This window comes from Lissotriton vulgaris, chromosome 1_1 (genome assembly GCF_964263255.1).
Source record: "Lissotriton vulgaris chromosome 1_1, aLisVul1.2, whole genome shotgun sequence".
Lineage (NCBI taxonomy): Eukaryota > Metazoa > Chordata > Amphibia > Caudata > Salamandridae > Lissotriton > Lissotriton vulgaris.
Genome location: NC_141685.1, coordinates 1,065,153,030 through 1,065,173,046, shown reverse-complemented (window position 1 = coordinate 1,065,173,046; position 20,017 = coordinate 1,065,153,030).

Below are 20,017 nucleotides of genomic sequence, written 5' to 3'. Positions count from 1 at the left end.
CCGAGGTGTAGAGGCCACCTCTAAACCGGCCCCGCAAAACCACCGACGCGGTCTGCCATCTCAACCCTGGTATATGCCAGCGCTTGGAGAACTAAAAAGAGCATGTAAAAAATCAGAGCGGCGTTGGAGGACTGCTTACTCTCCTCAAGCCAAAGCCGACCTCCACCTAGTCCAAAAAGAATACGATGCTGCAATCAAGACTGCAAAAGGCGCTTACTTTGCAACTAGAATTTTAAAGGCAGAGAATAATGATAAAGAGATCTTCTCTATAGTCCAAAGCTTTCTGTCACCTCTAGCAGAAAAAAAAAAGATTCCGATTTCCGCAGACTGGTGTGAGGAGATCTCATCCTTTTTCATTAATAAAATCAAGTTAATTGAAGAGGGTTTTGCCTTAAGTGCAGCAGCCACTTTTCCGCTAGCAGAGGCGCCAGGTACTCTCCCGAGCAATTGCCTGGCCAAATTTACTATGGCTGGCCAAACAGACATTCTTGCTCTGCTGAAAGCTCTCAAATCAGGTTCCCCTGCGGACCCTTGTCCGGCAAGAGTTTTGGCTGGAGTAGCGGACTGTGTAGTGACAGAAGTCACAGCCATGGTGAACTGGTCAATGCAATCGGCAACGGTACCCAGACAGTGGAAGCAAGCACAACTTCTGCCCCTCTTAAAAAAGCCTTCAGCAGACCCTCTTGTCGCAGCAAACTACCGCCCCATTTCTTTGCTCCCAGCATTGGCGAAAGTCTGTGAAAGTCTTTCGTCAGCTTAACGCCTTTGTTGAAGAATCTGGGGCGCTTCACCCAGCCCAGTCGGGCTTTAAGTCCTCCTTTAGCAGAGAGACAGCCTTGGTTGAGGTGGTGGAAGCCATCAGGGAGTGTACGGACGGGGGCGGCAGAGCGGTACTAATTTTATTGGACCTCTCTGCCGCCTTTGATACGGTCCCTCATCAACTCCTTTTGGCTCCCCTCACAGACATCGGCCTCACAGAGGCTGTATGGTCCTGTCTGGAGTCCTTTTTGGACTCACGGTATCAGCAAGTTTGGATGCCCCCTCATTCTTCCTCGGCCAGGTTAGTTCAGACGGGGGTCCCACAGGGCTCAACATTGAGCCCACTTCTTTTTAACATCTATATGACCCCTCTGATCTACCTGGCTGAGAAGCTGGGTGCAAAAATTATGGCTTACGCCGATGACACCCAGCTCTTGTTCACTTGGGGAAAACACAATCTGAAACGGCCGCAGCACAAAGGTGTCTGACGGCCGTATTCACCTGGTTGGCACAGGCTAGGCTTAAATGCAACGAGGGAAAATCGGAAATTATACTATATGGTCACTTCCCAAACCAATTTATTGAATTGGTTTGGCCTCCCGATTTCCCCCGTCCTCTCACTGAGGGGGGCTCTGCCAAGAATCTGGGCATTTGGTTTAATGAAGATCTGCGATTTGCAGAGCAGATTAAAAGACTGACGGGTGCCTGCTTTGGGACCCTTAAATCCCTAGGCAGATTTTTCCCTCTCTTGCCCCAGCCGGCCAAAGAAACAGTTGCCAGAGCCCTGATACTGTCCCGACTAGACTACGCCAATGCTCTCTACCTGGGCTCCCCCTCCTTTCTGTTAAACAAACTGCAGCTTATCAAAAATGCGGCGGCAAGACTTTTGCTGGGCATCCCTAGACACATCAGTATAAGATCACAACTGGCCACACTCCATTGGCTGCCGGTGGCCCAAAGAGTGCAATTCAAGGCTCTGGTTCTCACTGACCGAGCCCTACATGATACTGGCCCGGCGTATCTGAAGAAAAGAGTGACCTTTCACGTGCCCAGCCGACATCTCAGGTCGGCTTCTCAACGCAGGCTGGTAATACCGCGCTTCAAGCGCTCTAGACTGGGCGGCTTATCTTTTTCGGTTAAAACAGCTACCCTCTGGAATGCCCTTCCGTTCACTCTCAGGGACACCAGAGACCTTAGCTGCTTCAAAAAGCTGCTCAAAACTCACCTTTTCAATCAAGCTTACTAATATAATGCTGTGCTCTCTCTAGGATTTCTCTGTGGTTATGATCCGCGCCAGGATACTCAAGAGTAGTCGTGCGCGTAATAAATACCCATATAACATAACAGTTAGATATGCGGTACAAACGTGGGTGGTGATGGACGAAGCACCTGAACCAATCAAACACTCACACCCAGTCAACAAATCTGGGTTTAATCCATCACGGTTCTTTAGCCCACTCTGCCACCCCAGTTCAGACATGGCCATATGCAAATCAGTCTGACCCTGTGCCTCATGGGAACAGTCCAGTCCGAACTGCCAAGCCATGCCTTCCCTGGACCTGAAACAAGCTTCCGAGGACCGGTTTCTGGCATTTCAGCCGTCTTCAGCCCGGCTTGATTGAATCCAGTGGCAAAGTGAGCAAGGGACTCAGGTCTGAGCATACCCTGCCAACTTATGGCGAACAAAGCGGTACAAAAGGGGGTGGTGATGGACGGAGCATCTGAACCAATTAAACACTCACACCCAGTCAACAGATCTGGGTTTAATCCAAAACCGTTCTTTAGCTCACTCTGCCACCCCACTTAGATATGGGCTCAGCAGCTAGACAGGCTGCTCCTGGTTGGGCTGGTACCACACTAGGCTGGCTGGAGTCAAGACTGATGTAACTTTGACTGAAGACTGAATAAAGAAGATTTAAATACACATCCTGGCTCCTGGTGTCTATCCTCATAGCAAAACCAAAGGGAATGATGGACGAAGTGTTGAACAATGCAAGCACTCACCCCCAGTCAACTGATCTGGGTTTAATCCATAATCATTCTTTAGCTCACTCCACCACCCCAGTTCAGACATGGCCATATGCAAATCAGTCTGACCCTGTGCCTCATGGGAACAGTCCAGTCCAAACTGCCAAGCCATGTTTACCCTGGGCCGGAACCAAGCATCCTGGGACCGGTTTCTGGCTAATCAGCCGTCATCAGCCGGGCTAGCTTGAATCCAGTGGCAAAGTGAGCAAGGGACCCATGTCTGGGCATACCCTGCGAACTTAGGGCGAACAAAGCAAAACCAAAGTGGATGATAGACGGTGTCGAACAATGCAAGCACTCACCCCCAGCCAACTGATCTGGGTTTAATCCATCATCATTCTTTAGCTCACTCCGCCACCCCAGTTCAGACATGGCCATATGCAAATCAGTCTGACCCTGTGCCTCATGGGAACAGTCCAGCCCGAACTGCCAAGCCATGTCTTCCCTGGACCGGAAACAAGCATTTTGGGACAGGTTTCTGGCTAATCAGCCGTCATCAGCCAGGCTAGCTTGAATACAGTGGCAAAGTGAGTAAGGGACCCATGTCTGGGCATAGCCTGCCAACTTAGGGCGAACAAAGCAAAACCAAAGGGGATGATTGACGGAGTGTTGAACAATGCAAGCACTCACCCCCAGTCAACTGATCTGGATTTAATCCATCATCATTCTTAAGCTCACTCCTCCACCCCATTTCACACATGGCCATATGCAAATCGGTCTGACCCTGTGCCTCATGGTAACAGTCCAGCCCGAACTGCCAAGACTGTAAATGTCTGTAGTCTTTTGCAAATTTAACAATTACTTTGTCAATCAGATGTTGTTTGTTTTCATCAATTTTTGCTCGATGTATGCTTATCATTAACAATGCCGATAAGCAATCATCTGCCATTGTCGACCTCATCCAGGTTTTCACCCTTCATATTGTGCTGAAAGACCATTCCACTGTGCAAGTGGTCACTGATAATGTGATAGCAATAAGAATTGCTTGCTGGACTGATGAAAATATATCTGTGTGGTTTAGCAAATCCAGAGATCCATTCTCAAGCTGCTCATCCTTCGTTGACCAGATCTGAAACCATGTGATTGCTTCGGCTACCAGATTTTCTATGTCTTACATTTTTCTGATGTTTTAAAAATTGCCTTTGTATTGCTCAGGTGTCATTTTTGACATATGTTATGGGTAAAGTGAGAACATACTGAAATGTTTCTTGTTTTCCTTGCCAAACCAGCTTTCTAATGTTGCGATGATAGAGACCATGAATGGCACGTAGGTAGACTTGCGATAGTATTCTTCCATAGAAGAGGAACCAAAATTAGAACAAAATACTTGCTGGCCTGACAATATTGTCCGCCCGCCACCCATTTCCCCCCGCCATATTACTATGGCGGGGGAGCGGGCGGACGTAACAGGGGTGGAAAATGTTTAATATGGTGGCAGTGTCTATGAGACACCGCCAGCCATATTATGATGGGCTTCCTGACATACTTTTCTGCGGCGGCACTGCTGCCATGGAAAGGCATGCGGAGACTCCCTGCGGGGGCCCGTTGCGGGCCCCCTGGGAGTTCGGGGGTGGGGGATGCACATGGGGTGTACCCCCCCAGGCATTTCAAAGTGCAACATGGCAGGCACCGCGCGGTGCCTGTCATGTTGTGCTTTGAAATGCACAATGTGCATTTTTACCATTGCGGCGGGCGGCGCTTTCTGCAACGCCCGCCGCAATGGTAAAAATACAGGATGCGCCCGCCAGTGTGGCGGGCGCATCCTAATACCCAAGGCGGGACCGCCGCTCCTATGGCGGGCGGTCCCGTTTTGAACGAGGATGGCGGCAGGCAAAGTCCGCCCGCCATCCTAATGGGGGCCCTGGTATCGGAAGGTCTTCGGGCTGGTGTGGTAGCGACTCCTTGTCCAATCAGAGGCCCATTGTGCATGCAGACTCATGGTAGTATGCTTTGGCTGTGGAAATGTGAGGCCACGATTGACTATGCAAAATCACTTACGGGGGAGTTAGCAGAACTCTTTGTGCAAATGTTACCATATGCGTAATGCCTGGCCTGTGCCCGCAGGAGGGGCCATGTAGGTCCTCCTCCTCTGGACAGACCAGGGACTTGCATCCAAGGCTTAACCTTCCAGTGTGGGGGAGGGGCTGGCTGTGCTCGTTCATGGCTCGGTCACCTTCTGTTGCTACTTCAGTCACCTTTTAGAGTTAGGTCACGTTTGTCAGCATGTTCTGCACACAGCACATCTTAGCTGTTCATGTTTGCCACATTTAAAGTGAGGTGACATGACTTTTGCTTTGGCTTTAGTGGGCATTAATTTCAGACTGTCATCAGTCGCACATGGTGTTGATGTACATACAGGGCTTTCAGTGGGTTGATTCACCGTCCCTTTTTCTGAGTGTGCCTCAGTACGGGTCTCTTTCATGCTCAGTTTTGTGCCCTGCTACAGGCGGTCCTTCCTTTCTGCTGGAATGCATAGCCAGCAGTTACATCGATGTGCGCTTGGTCACATTCCTAACTTCTCACTGGTGGAGTAGTAACGGCATGACATCATGACAGATGAGCGTTGTGGGGAAGTGAAATCCTTTGTGGATTCACTTTGTCTCGGGAAATCACTCCTTTGGAGACTCATGAGCAGCATCATCCTTGTGGTGTCGTCGGGGTTTTAAGTGTGATATTTCTCAAATTTAGATGCAAGCCATAGTTACAGCTTCCTTATCTTATGCAACTGACAGACATTGCCAAGGCCAGTAGTCCGGAGTTATGCTAGGTATCATGCAGAGGCTCACCTAGAGTCAAATTACCGGGGGGGCTAAGAATATTTTGGGGGCGGGGGGGGGGCTGATTCTTCAAGCAAAAGACAGAGTGGAGCGGCAGGGGCCCTAAGAAGGGTTGAAAACCATCAAAGCCTCATTAACAAGTAAAAGGTCTTTAAAAGACCCGTGAAGTACTTGGGTGCGGCTGTGCTGTGCGTCATGTATGGCAGCCCGGGTAGCTGTCTCATCCCGGGCTGCCATACATGATGGGGGGGGCTGAAGCCCCGTGAGTCCAATCGGCGTTGCGTGCCTGGTGTCATGTTCCTTGTTGTCTCGTGGGTCTGGGTGCAATGGCAGTGACAGAGAACTGCTGGTGGGGTAGTCCAATCTGCTACGGCCAGATTATTGTCTGCGTTTTTTGTGCCATGCCCTTAAATTATATTGTTCAGGATCCTTTGAGGGACATCCCCAGTTTTTTCATCCCACTTTAAGCCCTGGGTACCTACATTGCTTATTAGCGATGTGACATGGCTAAAGGGCCAATTTCATATGTGCCGATGTAGAATTTTCGAGGACATGTCCTCTTGTACTGACTTGTTGCTCATCCGATTCAGTTAATGCCTGGACATTTGTCTTTTCTATGTGTATCTGACTACTCTTCCAACACTTCATGCTTTGTATCGTGCTTTCTGTGCTTGCTTCCTGTGTTTTAGTGATGTTTGACAGAGTTTCCATGCATGTGTTGTGGTGTCCCGAGATTGTCTGCTTTGAGGCAATGGGACTTACACATAGGCTTTTCCTGGTCGCTTTCTTGTGTTCTGGTTTTCTGTTGCATGTTCCTTCATCAATGACACTGTGAATCATGTGGCCTCTGGATGAATTGATTTATGTGTGCACAGCCTAGTAACTGATTGGGGTTTCCGGAGTTGGCTACGAAGTACGTGATGTAGGGTTCATTTGGCTCCATGCTGTTTGTTAGGGGAGACAGAGGGCCATGTGGGAGTTGTGGTGTTTCTGTCAGCGCTCAACATCCCCCTCCCCAGTGAGATGCCTAGCTACCTTTTGAGAGGCACAGTCGACGATGTTAGCTGCCACATGGCTGTGGGGTGGGGAGGGTGAGCCATGCTGTTCGGTAGGGAGGCCATGGTGCATGAGCTGGCCACCTACTTATGAGGTTTAACTGATTGAGAAAATGCTGTCCTTGTGACTCATTCATATTGTAAGCCTGCATTCCGCATGAGTTTCATGTTGGCGGGCGATTGGGGCTCACTTGTCATGCACAACGGTGTATTGGAGTGTGATGTGATCATTTTGTTGGGACTTACCAGCCTCCGGACCCCCCTTGATTCCTGTGAGACTTTTTGGATGCATTATGGCAGGCACCTTCTCATCCCATTCAGTGAATGTTGGTGGTGGAATGGGAGGGCCGTTCCCAGTACTCTGTGCCGCCGCTTGGTTCCTCTGGACCGTATGCTTGTCCCGGCCCTTGGGGTCACCCCACCGCTTCCTGATACCACGCGCAGTGCATAAAGGGTCTTTGCTTTGCACCCTGGACCACATCTGATTCTTGCGCGCAGGTGGAGTGTGTTGGACCAGGTGCACAGACATATGTGGTTCTGCCCTGATCTTCTCATCTACCATCACTTTTAACTCTGAGTTTGTGAAGTTGGGCATTTTCTTGGGGCATTATGCAAATGGATGGGGGTGCACGGTGCAAGGTAATGGGGGTGATATGTGTAGTGTGTGAGGTGTGTGGGTGTAAGTGGTGTTGGGTGGAGATAGGTGGGTGTGATGTTGTGCAGTGTGAGTCAATGGTGTCCTGTCTCTCTGTCTCGGTTTGTGGTGTCCATAGACTGGTGGGCCAGGTAGGGGTTTGTTGTCATCTGTGGTATATTGTATTTATTTTATTTTTATTTATTTTTATTTGCAAAAGTTTTATATAGCGCTGTCTAGACCCGGAGGTATCAGAACGCTTTACATCAGTGGATCAGTGAGTTACAGGTTCCATAATTACAGACAAGTATAGAAATAGGAGAAAAGAAGAAACATGAGATTACACAATAATGTGAGATTATTAGCGGAAACACACATCACTTGGGGAGTGAAGAGGTAGAGGGAGAACGGTAAACGGGGGTAGGGAATGCAGGTAGCAAAACACAGAGCGGAGGAGAGGAAAACGATGTCCGATGTCAGGCTGGGTAGGTGCCGGCTGAGAGTGAATCAGAGCCAAACTTCTCTATAGCTGCATATGACAGCTCCACCGGGCATCGGTCCTGTTGCTCAGTTGCACATTTGAAGTGCTTCTTATAGCATTGATATCTTCTGCAGAAGGTAAGCACTTAGGCGGGAGGGTGGTAGCCTAGGTGTCCAAAGTGACGTTTCCCATTTTAACTCTCATGATTCTTCATTTTTCGATGCATGGCAAAACAGCTGAATGGAATTACACTGAACCTGGCATGTAAACAAGTAAGTGCCTTTGCTTGGGAGAAACAGAAGTAGGATAATTAATTGTACAGATTACGCAATCATCTGCCCAGCCAGTTACATATAATGTATTGTGCGAGGTACGGAAACTGTATTTATAACACATTTCTTCACTTCTCCATTTGTAATTGTTTGAAGACCCTTGTGACTTACTCTGCATATAAAACGTGATCTTTATTTTCAATTTTTCAAAAGTACGGAAGGACACATTCATTTTTGTAGGCACAGCGTGATAAGTGATTTACCAATTTTTGGAGTGCTTTCTCATGCTCCCACATCACCAGGTATAACACCACCACACCAGATAATCATGTAACCCCCATGGCGGCACAAAATGTAGACCCACTGCTTTCTCCTGCTTTTGCCTAATTTTTTTTTGCTCTGTCCTTCGTCTCCCCCTGTTTTGCTGACTTTCTCATGCTTTTGCCTTGTTTTTTAATGATTTTCCCTTCCTCCCCCCTGTCTGCTTTTGCCCAGTTTTTTTACTGCTTTCTTCTTCCTCTCCCCCTTTTTTCAGAGTGCTTTCTCATGCTTTTGCCTTGTTTTTTACTGCTTTTTCCTTAGTCTCCCCACATTGTTCCATTTTATCCTGCATTTATCCCGTTTTTATTTTGCCTTGTTTTTTACTGCTTTTTCCTTCCTCTCCCCCCATTTTTCTGACAGCTTTTGTGCTGATTTTTCCTTTTTCTCACTCTGTTTTTTTTTCTTTCCTACATTTTTCTATAACAAACTGAGCTCAGGCAGCCTGCTGCCATGACGGGTTTGCAAGCAGTAGGTGGATGTAGGGGCCGTTAATATGTAACGTTTTACTAGTCGACTCGTCTAGTCGAGTGCCATTAGACTAGACGGGTCGACTAGTGCAGCGTAACACTAAGGCGGACCATGGCCGTAGAGCGTTACTGCAGCGGGCCGGCCCCTGGCGAGTGATCCAGGCAACTGACATGTGATTTTGGGGGGGCAAGCGCCCCTCCTTGCCCCCCCCACCAGACGCCCAGAACACACCTACAAATAATTCAGTTTGCTGCTCACTGCCCAACAAACAATTTTCACCCCTCACAATTGCTCTCACTCACTACCAAAATCACCCCAGCCGAGCACCCTTTAACTTGCATACCCCCTTGCAACCTCTGGAGCCTCCATCGAGAGTCCACTCATAAATCAGAACTCTCAGGCTAGGGGAGAAAACTCCATAGCCTATGCGGCTCCCAGCAGGGCAATGCGTGTTGAGGGGGCCCGCCAGTGGCGCTCCAGTGAGGAGGTGATTGTCATGAGAGGAAGGCATCAGGGAGCAGGAACCAAAAGACCTGCTTGTGGTGACCGTGGTCATGGGGCAAAGGTTGTACTAGGCCTCAGGCTTGGGCGGGCTAAATAATTGTACAAGCACACACTGTTACTATTCTGGGCCGAAGGCCCCGCGCGGTCTTGCGCCCTTTTATTTATACCCTCGGGTGAGTCCGCCCTCAGGATGCATGGGTGCGTGACTGCATGAGTGAAAGGGCCGGGTGGCTCCGCTATTACACTGCTCACAACTGCAAGCCCCTTTAAATAGAGGTGGGGTTTCTGCCTAGAGAACGCAGAAGCACTTTAACGCTTCCGGGTTAGCGTCAGACTTGGCCCAATCACTGCTGCCCTTACATTTGGGACCCAGGGGGAAAACGCCCCGGTCCGATACATGATCCCCTGCTCCCCACCCTATTGGCTCTTCCAAGTGGGAGAGCTTCTGATAATTAGAAGTGGTGATGGCGAAACCCGTACGGAAGAAGGATATAGCTGTTTTAAGAATATTTTAGCTATTGACTGAATTTCTTAATGCTGATGACCAGTACTATAAGGCACCTACCTAGCCTGCAGCTAATGTTGAAATAAATACAAAATCTATCTATATTGGGAGCGCCCTGCCAGTTGAAGACGGGCTTCTTCCCCAGAAAAACAGAGTAGCAGCCCAATCTTATGTCTAATTCGACTAGTGCACAAACGGTCACAGGGACTGCCCATTTTCAAAGAAACTCCGTGCTCAGGCTAATTGGCTTCTTAAAATGTTTATTAACAAAAGAAAGAAATATATTTATGAATCACAGAATCAGTTGCTAAGAAAGTCCTTCGTGGCCATACAAAAATGAGTGCTACTAAGCAACAACGGTAATAGGTAGTATTTAAGTAACAGGCTTTCAATGAGAGTCACATGGCTGTGGGAGAAATAAAGGGACCACACAGGTGCTGGAGACTGAGGGAATGGGAAAGAAAGGTGACCATCAGCTGTTCAAAAATGTCGAGTTTCAGGCTGAGCAAGCTTAGAGTCAGGATGTGAGAGAAGCTCTAAAAAGCATAGGTGGGAGCTTCCTTTAAGCACATTTAAATTTAGCAAGAAGGCATTGCTGCAGCACTTACAGTTACACTAAGACAATATATTTTTTTGGCACCTCCTTCCCTTTGGATTATTTGTTAGAGCATCTCAAGATAAATCAATAATTATTAAAGCGTTCACCTCCAGATTCATTTCAAGGTCAAAACGTTCTAGCTAACCATAACCATAATCAGGTTTCCAATCCATTTCTTCGTTGTCATCAACGGTTTTCAGTGGATAAGATGGAGATGTACCCTTGGCACAAGTAATATCATTGATAGAGGGAGTTCAAACGCAGGCAATATTGTAAATCAATATAGGGACGACAAAATGGGCAATACAATTTCTAGATTCTTCCTTCCCCAGGAGGCAAGAATATCTTTCAACAAAGACCAGAAGCTCCTAACTTCAGAAAGAATCCAATTGAGAATGGTGTGTAGGTTCTTGAATGCTTCCACTGGTTTATCGGTTCATGTATGCCTAAAGAGACACTAGATATTAAAATGAAGCATTCAGAACCCACAATTGCACAAACATGAACTTTGGCACCCAGGACAAACCAAAGAGGCATCATGTTCTTAAACATTACAGTCCAATGTATTTCTAGTTGGTCAGAGATTGACCCAAGATCTACTGCAGCTGAGTTAACTACCCCCCTCAATTCATTAACCACTTGTTACATTTCCATGATAGACAGAACTATTCAACAGCTAGGAAACAACAAGGAAAAGCGGGCAGTCTCAGAAATCACTCCCGCAGAGAGAAGGAGTTTATCTGGTGTGCATCTTATGCCAGGTACAACATAAGCCGGAATGAAGATGAGGATGAGAATGAGGATCCAGCCTAGTCCTTCACTAACTAGGAATACGCCCGTTGCTGCAGATAAATATGTCGCAGCAAGTCACAGGTATTGTTATAGATATAAAATACCTCTGATGGAAGTTTAAAGAAGTAGGAGAACAGAATCAGAACAGACTGAATAGTAGAAGTTTCATTCACTTCTGCCCATAAAGATGCAGCCATTTGTAGTTTCATTGCTTAGTCTACGGGCAATGCCAGCAAGTTGAACAGCAGGTAGTGATATTTTCTGGTCAGGAAAATGAAAGCCCTGTTTTAGAGAGGAATGTGAACAGTAGAACCAACATCGTCAGCTGTGAAGGCTTTAATGCAAAAGCATTTGGCCTTCCTTGTGGGGTCACCCAGGGTTCTTCGCTCAGCCCCACTCTTTTTAACCTTTGTGTGACCACCTTGGCTACATTGGTGAGACCGTTCGGGTTCCAGGTGCTCTCCTATGCGTATGACACACAAATCATTGTTTCCATATCTAATGATCCGCAATCAGTTACCCAAAAGTTCAATCATTGAATGTCCAGCATTATATGCTGGATGAAGAACAATTCTTTAAAAATCAATGCGGATAAAACCGAGGTACCTGTCTTCGGCCCACAGACTTCCATCTGGTCTACTGCCTGGTTGCCCGTAGATTCTGGTTCCCTTCCTTTTCCTTTTGACGCCCATGTGAACCGAAGAGTCAGCACCTGCTTTTACATCCTCAAAATCTTGAGTAAAGTTTTGCCCTATATTCCTTTCGAGCTACATTGGTCCACCATGATTACACTAGCCACCTCATGGCTCGACTACTGCAATGCTCTGTGCCTGAACATCAGCACAGGTTTCCTGAACAAGCTTCAGGTGGTACAGAACGCTGCAGCAAGGCTGATTCTTAACACCCCGAAGTATCAGTCAGCCAGAGAAGGAATCCGAGCCTTGCACTGGCTACCCATCAGCAAGCGCATCTCCTTCAAGGTTCTGAACTTGGTGTACAAGGCAATGCATAGCAAAGGCTCACCACATCTTAAAGCCATGTTTCAGTGGTATACTCCAGGGAGGGCATTGAGATCCTCTTCTCCGAAAAAAACTGTTTTCTCCCAGATTTTGCAGGTCCAAATGGGGTGGCCATTAATTCTCTGAGGCAGCCACTAAACTTTGGAACTATCTGCCCCTTCACATTTCCAAGGCATACTCCCTTCCGTTCTTCAAGAAACTTTTGAAGACCTGGCTCTTTGCCTCCTAGCTTATTGTTGGTGGTCTCACTCCTCCCTGTTCGCTTAGCGCCTTGACACCACTTGGTATTAGTGTGCTTTATAAATACTATTGTATCCTATCCTACTTCTGAAGGATACTTCTAACCCCAAGTTCTTAACAAGTTAATATCCCACTCAGTAGACTGGATCCAAAATATTTTTCTTAGCATTGCTCCTGTGTGCCAGCAGGTGGCATTCTGTAGCTCAGTGCCGCCCTGGTACCTCACCGAAAGTGATGCAGGTGCCACATATATGCGCCAGTCCTTCATGCTGATGTCAGTTCCTTTCTTTATATGCCATCGGACACCAATCTGGAACCTGCTGCCGCAACATTTTTTCATCTTTTTGACAATTTTTTGACTCAACATTTCACTCAATGTGCAAGGGAACATGTCCCTTCTGAAGACTACAGGATTTAACCCTCATAAGAACATTTCATTGTACCTGGGAGAAAGAACTACCTATCACTCTTGATCAGGAAGGATGGAAGGAAATATTAACTTGAGCTAGCATCTTTGCTGCCTAAGCAGATGGGCAGGACACCACACTGAAAATATTATACCACTGGCATTGCGCACTGTCTAGGCTGGCACAGATAAAGAAAGGAGTCACTTCAAATTGCTGAAGTGGGTGTGGAGAAGAGACCCTCACACATTTTCTTTTAAACAAACTATATTGAGTTTTATTGCATTTGAAAAAAGGCAAAATACAGCCGGAAATGGTCACATCAATGTGTATTGCAAGTATATAGAAATAAAGTCTATGGGGCAGATTTATGTTAACTGGCGCATCCCCAGGGATGCGCCAGTTAATGTGCGCCACAGTGCGCCACAGCTACGCCACCCATGGTGCGCCGCATTTACAATGCGGCCACCATGGTGCAAAAACGGCACAGATGCATGACGCATCTGTGCCGGAAAGGTGGCGCATTGCTGGAGTTGCGTCGCAAGCTCGACGCAGCTCCAGCAAGGCTCGGGGTGCCCCATCTTCACAATGCTGCGTCAAGACCTACGCCTGCTTCAAGCAGGCGCAGGGTTTTGACGCAGCATTGACCTGAAAGTGACTGAGTGAAATCTCATAGATTTCACTCAGCCACTTTCAGGAGGCGTTCCTGCGCAGGAACGCCCCCCCTGCGCAGGAACGCCTCCTTATGGCGCAGGGCTTTACAACGTGACGCATCTCCTAGATGTGTCACGTTGTAAATAGGGCGCATTGTTTGCGCCGCCGTTGCGTCAAATAAAGTGATGCAATTGCGGCGCAAAGAGGCGCAAGGGCATCATAAATCTGCCCCTTAGAGTCTACATATCAAATACATTATTCATCATCTTGTATTGAAGAATGTGATTTCATTATCGGCATTAATATAGTCAATGAATGACAATTTTCCCAGAAAGATGCGTTGTTGCGAATTAACTATATCAACTTCCCTACCCTAACCCAACTTATCTTCTGTCTTGTGTAAAATAGTGGTAAACGCAGACTGTAGGAGGATCTTGGGAGAGGAGGAAGGGTATCAGGCCAGTCTCGATTTTCCTGGTTAACCAGGGGTGTGTGACCAAATGAGTACTGAAACCTGACCCAGCCTCTAGACAACAAACACTGTGGAGTGCCAGGGGGAGAATTTGGAGTGGCTACCAGAGGGGGTCCTAGTCTGTATCACCAGGTCCCTATTCTCCAGTGGTCCGGGATTTGAACAATTCCTTGAGGTTATCCCATGTCAAGGCAATGGGTCACTTCTGAAGCCCACAGTATTTTCCCTGTGCAGTGCGAGGCTCTCGGTAGATCCCCAGTGTAGGACCTCCTTCTTGTAACCATCCACCAGTGGGGCCCTGGGGAATTTCCTGCGCCTAGTTAGCTGTTGCCTGGCCAGTAAAAGGGCCAGGTCAATGAAGCGTGATAGGGTTTTGGAATTCTTAGGGCGTGGATATAGTCCCAGTAGACAATACTCTGCATTGTTCCTGTGAGGACCTCCTGCCAGGTCAGCCAGGGCCAAGTGGATTTCAGCCCAATAGGCCTTCAAGGAGGGGCATGACCATAGCATATAAAGCAGATGCGCTGGGTTGCTGTGGCATCTGAGGCCATTAGAAGGAGGGATTGTAGGAAATATTTTATCCAGTATTATGGGTGTCTTTCATAGATTCACATGCCTGAATCATTCCCCGTCGTCGAGACGGGAGCCCCGGTAATAGAAAAGTAATGTCCTATAGACATACATAGAGAAAAATAGGCCTACGGGCCTTGCCTTAGTAGCCTATCTATGTCCTTTTGTAAAAAGGACCAAAACTCCTAAAGGTAGCCAATCAGCTACCACCTCCCTCTAGAACCTTCTTGCCAGGAGCCTCAGTCTCTCAGATTTTCTACCGCACGTTGTGCTAGGGAGTCCCCACCTGAGCTCTCCTCAGGTTTCTTCAATTTCTCTCCTTTTCTTCAAAAAACTTGGATTATACTTCAACTATGACTGAACAACAGAAAAAAGGACTCTTCAGAGCCTGTTCTTCTTGTGGCAAGAAGAGACTGCACGTCGACGACAAGCATGAGACTTGCCTCTACTGCCTCTACCCTGACCATAAAGTAAAGGACTGCAGGGTATGTAGAACATTCTCTACCAAAACACTTAAGGATAGAGAAGGAAGACTGCTCCTCTGGTTAAACAGACTCAAAACCAGAGATGATGAGGCGCTCTCCTCGGAGGGCAGTGAAATGGCTTCAGTTTCTTCGAAACTGTCCTTGAAAAGGCCAAGGGAGGCTTCCCCTGGCCATTCAGACGTCCCTCACAAAAAGACTGCTTCAAAGACTTCTGAGGCAAGATCTGACACGTCTGTGAAGGATGCTGCAACCTTCAGAAAGCCATCGCAGTCCTCGTCGTCTACTTCTTTGACGTTCTCTTCAAGAAAAACGAAATATGTCTCCACATCGACGACGACAGTCTCGACGACTGTGGCATCGTCAGCCTTGACTTCAACGACGACGACCACCCATTCGTCGACGACGGGTAAGCCAATATCGTCGATTATATTTATTAAAAAGCAGCAGTCATTTGTCAAAACTCCGTCGTCATCACTGTCGACGTCGACAAAAACACCTTCATCGTCGACGAGACTTCAGTCGACGCCAACAGCATCGTCGACGAAGACACCGACGACGGTAGGAGCACCGCCGACTACAAATGCACCGTCGACGGCTACTACGCCGCCGACGACGAAAGTGCCGTCGACGACCGCATCGACGACGGCGAAGGCACCGCCGACGACCACGTCGACGAAGACATCGTCGACGGCCGCACCGTCGACGCCCGCTCCGTCGATGACAGCTTCATCGGCGAAGGGACAGTCGACGCTTGAAAAACGGTCGACGTTGATGCCGTCGACGGCTCCAACGACGACCTCGTCGACGACGACATCGTCGACGCCATGGAAAAAATCGGAGTTAGTTCCATCAAAAAAGGTCACCAAACTCCCTATTACGCCCGATTTAACATCACCCAGTAGGGTTCAAACACTGCTCCCTTCTCGCATACTACAAGATGACGAATCGGACGATGAACAATTCGAACAAGCTACTAGTCCGTCAGATCTCAATGTCAAATGCCAGAGTACTGACGATGACGGGGATGATGTTATTTTTACGGAGGAAACTGTTCAGGCTCAAGTACATACTCGAGTCACTCCAATGATCGTATTACCGGCTGAGATAGTCACTGATCTTCAATTCCTGATCACAGACTACAAAAAACGATTCCCAGAATCCTCAACGACCCCTTCAAAAGACAATTCTCAGGAATCTTCCAAGCAGCAAAAATCACCAAGGTCAAGACCAGCGCCTTTGGTTATTCCTCAAGATAGTGAACAGATTCACAACATCCAATCCTCTGATGAGGACGACGAACCTACTGAGGAAGGTGAAGTTAGAGATGACCTCTCTCAAAACAGGGATGACGAGGATTACGTTGCTCATTCTCCGGCCACACCGGAACCCAGCACGTCAGATTCTCCACCAGTGGATATCGGTGGATTCCACAATTTAATAGAGAGAGCGGCCACTAGATTTCACATGACAATGGAAGCAAAAGTAACGGACTGTTTCTTATATGACTTTAAAGACCCTATAAAGAAAGAGGCAAGGTCCATTCCCATAATAGATCACATCTGGGATCAGGGGCTACAACTCATGCAAACACCTGCATCTGTTTCAATAGTGGTCCCTAGACTGGATAAAAAATATAGGGCTCCGTCAACGGCACCCACTTGCTTTAATTCACATCCTAAACCAGATTCGGTCGTCACTCAAGCCGCCCAGAAAAACTCCAGAAACCCATCCTCGCCACTGTCAGCACCACCAGACAAGGAGGGCAGGAAATTAGATGGCATAGGCAAACGCTTCTCCACAACGTCAGCCATGACGGTCAAAGTGGCCAACGCCATTGCTCTGCTAGGCAGATACAATAGGCAACTATGGGAAGATATTGCTCCGTATCTCACGCATGTACCTGACAACTTGAAAGATGAGGTCCAGGCACTCCTTCATGAAGGTCAAATGTCAGCATCGGAAATCATAGATTCAGCTGTCGATGTCGCCATGACAGGCTTCAGACAGCTGGCAGGCGCCGCAGTTCTGCGCAGACAAGGATGGCTCAAGGCGACATCCTTCAGACAAGAGGTCCAAACCAAAGTTGTAGATATGCCCTATGATGGTCAACAACTATTTGGAGCAAAAATAGATGAAGCCTTGCAGACGATAAAGAAAGACACCGACACTGCAAGGGCTCTCGGGACTTTACAATTCAGAAACCAGTCCTTTCGAGGGCACAGAGGAAGAGGACAATCCACATACAGAGGATCCTATCAAGGAAAATCCACATGCTCATACAATCAAAATCGCCCACAATATCAGCAGCGACAGCAACAACAAAGTCGCCAGACCTCCTATGGGAGATCGAACTTCAGGGGCAAATCCCAAAAGAAAACGGCTGGCGGAAAACAATGACCATTTCCCGCAGCCAGTCCCCTCACCGTCCTGTCCGCTCAAAATTGGAGGCAAATTGACACATTTCCTCCACAATTGGAAATCGATTACGACAGATCGGTGGGTACTACAATTAATCCAACACGGTCACACCTTGGAATTCAACTCCATCCCACCGTTAACTCCTCCTCACAAACATCATCACAAACACCTTCGTATGTTACTAAAGGAAATCTCTTCCATGATAAAAAAGAGAGCAATAGAGCGAGTCCCATCAGCTCAAAAGGGAAAGGGATTTTATTCCCGCTTCTTTTTAATCCAGCAGAAAAAGAAGAAATGGAGGCCCATTCTGGATCTCAGGGCGCTCAATGCCTTCCTGAAAAGCCAATCGTTTCGAATGGTGACTATCCAGGAAATCTTAGGTTCCCTGGAGGAAGGAGACTTTATGACGTCTTTGGACCTGCAAGATGCATATTACCATGTCCCAATACACAGACGACACAAAAAATTCCTACGATTCGAAGTAGCAGGTCTCCACTTCCAATTTTGTGTCCTCCCATTCGGCCTCAAATCAGCGCCACGCATTTTTACAAAATGCCTGGCTCCTGTGGCAGCTTTCCTGAGACAACAAAATCACCAAGTCTTCCCCTACCTGGACGACTGGCTGGTGAAAGCACCGTCTCTCACAGACGCGCAACAGTCTTCCAACGCCTGTCTCGATATTTTCCGGAACCTGGGTTTGACTCTCAACTTCGAGAAATCTACTTTACAACCCACCAGGATTATAACATTCCTGGGGGCCACTATAAACACCATTTCCTCCAAAGCTTTCCCGTCTCAAGAAAGAAAACACAAACTGATGACTCTAGCTACCGCAATATCTTCAAAACAAACCATCAAAGTACGGATTTTCAAATCTCTTCTAGGGATGATGCCTTCCTGCATACTACTCATCCCTCACTGTCGGCTCAGAATGCGCCCCCTTCAGGAGGCCCTGACCAAACAGTGGACCCAATGTACAGATTCCTTCGAGGATCACATAGTCATCACTCGACAAATATCCGAGACGCTGGATTGGTGGATGAAGAACAAGAACCTATCCAAAGGTCTCACGTTCTTGTTACCAGAAACTCCACACGTCATAACGACGGACGCATCTCTCGAAGGATGGGGTGCAGTCCTTCAAGACTTACAAATCAGCGGTAGATGGTCAGAGCAAGAGAAGGCTCTGCATATCAACCTCCTAGAACTACGAGCAGTCCTTCACTCTTTACAGGCATTCCTCCCTCGCATCAAAAACTCAGCAGTGCTCGTGAGGACGGACAACACGACCACAATGCACTACTTAAACAAGCAGGGAGGGACACGCTCGCTGACACTGTCTCGCGAATCACAAAAAATTTGGAACTGGCTACTACTCAACAACATCACTTTAACATCGGAGTATGTCCCAGGAAAAGACAACGTCATAGCAGACGCTCTCAGCAGACAGAGGTCACTGTCCCACGAATGGGAACTGGACCAACAAGTTCTAGACAACATCTTCTCGGCATGGGGAAAACTGCAAATAGACCTTTTCGCCACCAGGGAGAACAAGAAATGCCACAGCTTCGCAAGTTGGCATCCCCAAAAAAGGTCATTAGGAAATGCATTTTCCATCGCATGGCGCAACGTGTTTGCGTACGCATTTCCGCCATTTCCCCTGATAAGCAGAGTCATCCGGAAAATGAAAATGGAACATTGCACATTGATTCTCATTGCCCCACACTGGCCGAGACAACATTGGTTCGCGGACCTCCGTCGCCTCTCAGTCCGACCATCAATCCAACTGCATCAACATCCTTCTCTACTCTCGATGTCCAAAGGCCAGATACTCCACCCGAATCTGAAATCTCTCAGATTATCGGCTTGGCTCCTGAGTACCGAGAATTCTGTCACCTACGCATCCCGCAGGAGTGCAAAGAAGTCCTAGCTAAAGCAAGAGCAAAACTTATTCCTTGAAATGGAAACGCTTTTGTATTTGGTGTAAAGACAACAATATACATCCCTTCAGGATCACTCCAGAGCAGATACTGCCTTATCTACTACATCTGGCTCAAGCAGGTCTTGCGCATGCTTCCATCAGGGTACACCTGGCAGCAATCTCACGCTTCACAAGGACTTCAAAAGGTCCTTCACTATGGTCCAGCAGACTGATAAAACAGTTTCTTAAGGGGCTTTACAGATCTTTCCCTAGACCAAGACGAATACCACCAACGTGGCATCTGAATATTGTCCTCAATCAATTAATGAAGCATCCATTTGAACCTATCCATAGGGCTGATATCAAATACATTTCATGGAAAACTGCACTTCTTTTAGCTTTAACATCAGCCAGAAGAGTCAGTGAGTTGCAAGCTCTTTCGATACAGGATCCTTTCTTGCAATTTAGAGAGGACAGAGTCATTTTAAGAACCAACCCCCGTTTCATTCCTAAAGTCCCCTCGGACTTCCATCTAAATGAACCGCTTGTGCTTCGCTCATTCTTTCCGAACCCAAGCACGGTAGCTGAAAGATCTCTTCACTCTTTGGACATTAAGAGATGTCTAAAATTTTACCTGGAC